The following is a 6991-nucleotide window of genomic DNA, read 5'->3' as shown; positions in this document are numbered from 1 at the left end:
ATTTAGTGATAGCATTTTAGCCAGGTGATAGAGAAAATAAAGCAGAATCTGGAAACTAGTACGCTGTTGTCAACCTGTTTTATTTTCTTTTATCTGTATTGGCAAAAAACTTATAAGTAAGGATGGCAACATTTCTTTTTATATTTGCCTTAAGAATATGTCAAGTATTTTCCCTGATATTCCAAAGGTATTGTGATTATCCAGATATTCCACGGAGCATTATAAAAGTCCCTTTCATTGATGAGATTATGCTAATTCCTAGTGAGCACAAAGTAGAAAACACTCTAAATGATCCACTAAAGTGCACATCTGACATAGTCAAAGATAATCCCTGAGTATAATAAAGTACATGTCTGATGGAGTCAAAGGTAATACAATATTAAAACAGATATCTAGACATTAGCTTGACACATTAATTAAGTTGCCAAGTCTCTTGCATTTTACATTATGTTTTAATATTACTTCTATGGTAAGAAAGAAGTTGATGAATCTTGCACTGTCCACTATGAAAAAAGAGGTGCTTTTTGGATCTCGATGGCAAAATATATCACATTTCAAATAACCTATAGGCTGCAAGTTTCAAAAGGTAGTTTGAACAGAGAAAAAGAAACGTATTCACCTGGTCCAGCTTTAGTGCTATTTTTACTACCATAGTACTGAGTGATGGAATAGACTCATTATTTCAGGCATGTAACATGTGGCAGAAGGAGATGTTCTATGCAGCCTCTGTCAAGCTCCCAAAGTAATATTCAGGATAATCATGATAAAAACAATAGCATTCATCTTCTATTATTCAACCATCAAAGTACTTACGATGTCCCAGATAAGCCAGGAAAATTTTTGAATTTTGAGATGGGCAAATAGTTTGGTTGCTAAATGTCCTCTTTAGCACACCTTTCTGTGGTTTTCTCTGCTTTTTATTGACTTTGAGCCACTTTGCAATGTTGTAAATTGGAAAAAAACTGATAACAATGTAAATGATGCTTGTCCATAGAAATGCAAAGGAATTGTGTCTTGTGAAATGTAATTGACTATTACCCTGAGGGCAGACCATTTTTACATTTATTTGAAAATTCATTTCATAATACTTATTGCTCATATAGTTCTAATTTTTTCAATTCTCCTTTAAACTTGTAACATCTTTCTAGTTCCTTTGTTAATTGATGAATTAAATAAAGCCCTTGATATGTGTTCATTTCATATTTGTATAAGATTCATGATTTTACATTTTGTAAAAAGTACCCATTTATAAATATTATAACATGCTCAAAATGAAACAGGTCTACCCAAGGTTCAAAGTAAACATGGGAATCTCTAAACACAAATCTTAATGCTATTGCTTAGCTATAAATTCCTAGAGCTGCAGTACACAACTTCTGGGCTGTGAACTGGTACTGGTCCCTAGCCTCTTAGGAACTGGGCCACATGGTAGGAGACAAGCAGTGAGCAAAAGAGCAAAGCTTCATCTGTATTGACAGCCACTCCCTATCCTTTCATCATTGCCTGAGCTCTGCCTCCTGTCAGATACCTCCCTCCCGCTGGGAATTTTCCATGGGCAAACTGTCTTTTTTTTAGACAGAATCTCACTTTCTTGCCCTCTGTAAAGTGCTATGGCATCATAACTCACAGCAACCTCAGAATCCTGGGCTCAAGTAATCCTCCTGCCTCAGCCTCCTGCCCCTGCCTCGAACTACAGGCACCTGCCACAACACCCAACTATTTTTAGAGACGGGGTCTTGTTCTTATTCAGGCTAGTCTGGAACCCGTGATCTCAGGGCAGTCCACCGGCCTCAGCCTCCCAGAGTGCTAGGATTACAGGCATGAGTCCCTGCGCCCAGGAGGGAAAACTGTCTTTCATAAAACTGGTCACTGGTGCCAAAAAGGTTGGATACCACTGTCCTAGAGTGTTTTCTCACTTCAGAGATTTCTTTTGTTTATTGAGATATCATTCAGACAGGCATAGTGTTCAGTGGTTTTTGTAGTATATTCACAACATTGTATAATCATCACCACAACTCCAGCATGTCTTTGTCACCCAGAAGGAAAGCCCAGACCTATTAACAGCCCCTCTATACTCCCACGCCTTCCCCTGGCAACCACCTTCTACTTTCTGTCTGTATTTATCGACTGCTTCTAGACGTTTCAGTTTAAATGTAATCATATATGATTCTTTTGTATCTGGCTCTACCACTAAGCACGATGTCTTCCAATTTAATCCATGTTGCCGTCTTTCTCAGTACTCTATTTATAGCCGAATGGTGTTCCTCTGAATGGGTAGACGTTTTTATTTATTCATCTGTTGGACCTTTGAGTTGTTCAGTTTTTGGCTGTCATGAACATTCATGCTCATGTTTTTTTTTTGTTGTTGTTGACATATGTTTTAAACTCTGTTGTGTGTAAGTCTGGGGGTGAAATTCCAGGTCATATGGTAACTCTGGTGTTTCACTTTTTAAGGAGTTGCCAAAATGTTTTTTCAAAGTAGCTGATTTCTCTCTTTTCCCATTTGAAGCCAAGAACATTTCATTCTCCGCTGGCCCAAACAGCCTCAGCAGATTGGACTCACTCATCAAGAAGTGAGAAATAAGAACTGTGGGAATTAGTCTGAAGGGCACTTATGGTCTTTCTACCCACTTTTCATTACACTGCACATTGCCTTAAACTGGCCTAATTTTTCACCATCATGCAGATAAGGGTGTTGTTAGTGCTCCAGTGGGATAAAGATGACTTGGCTTTTGTCTAGGCCAACTGTACCTGTCACTCATTAGAGACAGACATGCAGGTTCAGAGATAGTAGGATCACAGGCAGTACAGGGCCACCAAGTTATGAGGGAACCTGTGTCTTTTGAAAGCCCAGTGTTCTTTCCACAGCTTCCTGTCTATAAACAATAAAAGTATGAAAGCCCATTGTCAGATAATTGTACTAGTATACAATCACTGCTAGCACATAGCACTTAACACTTTGAAAAAGAAGTACAAATAGGTCAAGTAACTTGCTCAAAGTCATACGTCATATAGGTGGGAAAGCCAGAATCTCAGCCTAAGTCTACTGGTTCTAGAAGTCCTTCTCTTACCTCTTGGATATGCAGCCTCTTGATTTTCATTATTTTGTTACTTCTGCCTTGTCATAACCAATACACATTTGAGTTGTGTTTCTATATCCAAAACTGGCAAGCCATTAATTTATACACAAATAAACTAGTTTTCCCATGAAAAAGAAAATATCTGAAGCTAAATACAAAAAAAAAAATGTTGTGAAAATTACAGTTTGCAATACTTTAGAGCATGATGCAGAACTGGCAGTGTCTGTATGCAGACAAACAGATATTTGCTTAATAAGTCTTTCTTTCTTGAATGACAAGATTTGGTTTTGGACCTCACATTGAGGCACTTTGTTGCATCAATAGCTGTTCCTTGCAATTAACTGATAACTTCTAAGAATTAAGCTTTACTATCCAGCCCCTTTTCAGACTGCAGTCTGTACATGCCACCTACAGGCATGCATAAAAGACACAAGCTTTCTCCAGAGCAGCCTGCGGGATTGCTTAACTATCTGTCATCCCAGGCAGAGCAGAAATCATGGCAGAGGCAAGGGAGGTGGTTAGTATAAAACCCGGCAACACTGAGAGAGAGCTGGGGACTAGTGCGGTGACTGAACTGAGGGAAAAAATGGAAGCACAACCACATTAAGTGAAGGGCTGGGAACCAGAAGAGTGTGTCACTTGCAAACTGGACACAGAGGTTGTTTTGTTATGAAAGCCAAACCATATGCGCACTGGTAAACAATTAGAACACAGCAGAGATTCTTCTACAAAGATAAACTGGGAAACAAACCACGGATTCTAACAAAACACTACACGTTCCGCAGCAAGACTCTCCCTGCCCAAATCCAACAGACACCACTGTTTTGTTTCTGGTGCTTGTATAATATGCCTTTTGCATCTAAAATAGCAGAACAAAACAATCTGCAATTCCATCTCAAGCAAGACTATAATGGAAGTAGCTGGTGGCTAAAACTCTCCTCATGTTCCCAGTCCCTACTTTAAGGCCAGAGCTTCAAAACGTCCTAAGGGAAGACCCCAAAGAAAGAAGGAAGAACTCTCTCCAGCCTCAGTACTTCATTATTATACATGTGCTTCCTGTCTAATCTCATCCACCTGAACAGTCTTGTTGGTGGGCTGCAGAGTAACTCAACTACTATGAAATTTTCACTGTAAACTTTTCACTTAGGAAAAAAAGATTCTACCTTCCCCTTGGCCACTACTTCAACATTCTGTTGAACTTCAACTCAGCAGATGGTCTAGCATATAACAAGGATATGGATTCTGCTGAGCCTTGTGGCATATGGCAGTAGTCCCTGCATTTTGGAGGCTGATGCAGGAGGATCACTCAAGTGCAGGAGTTTGGGATCAGCATGCGCAACCCAGCAAGATCTACAACAGATAGATAGATAGATAGAAAATATATGGATTCTGCAGTCAGGCAAACAATCCTGGATTTAAATCCCAGGTCTACTATCAGTGTGTCTTTAGGCAGCTAACTCAACCTCTATTTCTTCATTCATTAAAAAAAGTGGGGGGAATGAGACTTAAATTACTTTCCTATCTCCTAGTACAGAATAAATGGGGATAAAATATACTCAGCCACCTGACCCAGAAAAGGTAATTGTAAATGTCACTTACATTTCCTTCTCCTTATAATTTATACAAAAATGCAAAAACTCAGAAGCACTCACTCTCTTAATTCTTTATTCATTCATCAAACTTCTACCATGTGCCAGAAACAGAACTTCATAAATCAAATGTGATTGTCTCTGTTCCTGTGGAACCAGAGTCAAAGGAAAGAGGGCAGAAATGAAATAGCTCATCAATGAATGAATACATAAATTTGGTTAAATTCATGGGACAGGGAGTGGGTGGAGGATGAATTAAGAGCTCTGTTAGGGCAAAAGAAAGTCAAGTTAAATTCAAAGCACTAAGTGTGACCTTAGAAGCCATATCAGGTGGGTGAGCTTGACTCTGGTATCCACAAGGGGCAAGTTTATGTAATTCTCTGTGCCTCCCTTTTCTGGTCTATGACATGGATATGACATAGTTTTTTTTTGGGTTACTGTGACATGTAGAGCAATATCCTTCCCTGGCATTCCCCCTCATCTCTTCTGTTTGAACCTCCCCCCTCCCCCAGCACAGGCTTTCTGAGATGTCTAGATTTCCATTTAGCCTCTAGAACTCATCCTGAATTGGAGGTCATCCAGGGTTCTGAAAGTCCTTCAGGCCATTCCAGAAATAAAGACCTGTAGGGTAAAACCTGACTAGCTGAAACATGCTGACCAAACTACCTAAAACACCTTGTAAGTGATGCACAGGCCACATTGATAAGCAGAAAACCAGCACCTCCAGTCCGTGTATCTCTCACGGGGGAAGTCGTTTAGAATAGTTACTAGGCTTCTGAGCAGCAGCTCACCCCCAGAGCTTTAGAGAACACAGCCTTTGCTTTCTCAATGAGCCACCTGGAAACCTACCTCCTACATGTGGTTCAGCTGAGGCAGCAGGCTTTTGACAGGAGACAGATCAGCGCAGTAAAGAAAGGACCAAAATGTCCATGGTCTGGAAACCTTATATCAGCCACATACCTGGTGTCCCTCTACCCCGTAGGAGGAATGTGCAAAGGCAAATTGTTGCTCAGGTAGGCTTTCCAGACTCCTTCAGCCAGGGAGCTCAGGCAGTCTGTCCTGAGCATTTGAATCTGAAAGTAAAATATTAAGGAAAAGTACTGAAAAGACATGTCACATAAATTCCTCTCCCCTTCCAAACATAAAACACTTCTTAAAACTTAGTTTTAATGATGAACACAAGACGTACTTAAACTAATAAGCAATGTTAACAATAAGAATAATGAGAGTTACTTCTTAGCCTGACGTTCTGGAGGAGACTGCCCCTTTGCAGGTGGCGCCATGAGTGCCTGGGCAGATAGGTGGCTCTTCACAAGCAGGTGGGATGCTAACACATCGCAGCGGGGTCGCCATGGAAATTGCCGGGCTGTGGATGGCTAGGGTCGGACCCGCCAGGAGGCGCCAGAGACGCGGCTGCGGGCTGAGCAAACGCGGGCCGGGAGAGCGACTGTCCAGTGCCAGGGATCCGCAAGTTCTCCGCCCCTGCCAGGGTCTGGGAACTGCAAACAGAAAGTCGCATCCCACCCCAGAATGTTCAGATTTTGCTGGATGATCAGAATCACGCTGGTTAGAAACCACTAAAATTTTGCTAAAGAAAATCTCCCAGGAGAGGACCTGGAATCTGAATTTAACCCGGGGATATTTATAGGGTCGGGAGATTGACAATGGGTTCGCCCATTTTTTGTCCACGCGCCTCCCACCACGCCCCGCATTGGTAAAGAATCCGCACCCCCAATTTCTTCCCCAGATGTTCTCAAGAGGGTCCTCAGAGCAGAAAATGCGGGAGCCTTTTCGCTTCCTTGAAATGCTCCCTCCTGCAAGGTGGCCACTGATTAGAAGCGTCGCTGCTCTTTGCCAGTTTCCCACTGGGGGGCAGCCTGGTCCTTCGCTCTGCTCTTTCCGCAAAGCAGCAGCCCGCAGTGTGGATTCTAGCTAATGCCAGCTGCAGCCTGGATAATACCAGCACTTCTAGAAAGCGAAGCTTGGGTGCAGAGAAAGATGGCTCCTTAGGAGGAATGGGGCAGTAGCAGGGCCTGGGACTTTAGATGGAAGAAGCTGCTAGCCCCAGTTCCTTGTTTCACTTAGGGTTCAGAACTGAGAATCCACGCTGCTTGAGGATAATACGAGGGCACTGGAGGACAGAATTCCCAGCCCCCGGTGTCTCATCCTTGATTGGGTAATCAGGCAGGACTTCAGAACTGATGCGGAGCACCTGAGCTCTGCCGACCCCTGGGAACCTGCAGCCTCACCTGACACCTTTGGAGGCAGCCTGGTGTTGGGAATGCGACTGGCTTCTACACAAGTGGGGGTTCCCACAGTATC

Source organism: Nycticebus coucang, chromosome Y (genome assembly GCF_027406575.1).
Source record: "Nycticebus coucang isolate mNycCou1 chromosome Y, mNycCou1.pri, whole genome shotgun sequence".
Taxonomy (NCBI): domain Eukaryota; kingdom Metazoa; phylum Chordata; class Mammalia; order Primates; family Lorisidae; genus Nycticebus; species Nycticebus coucang.
This window is presented reverse-complemented; position numbering follows the sequence as displayed.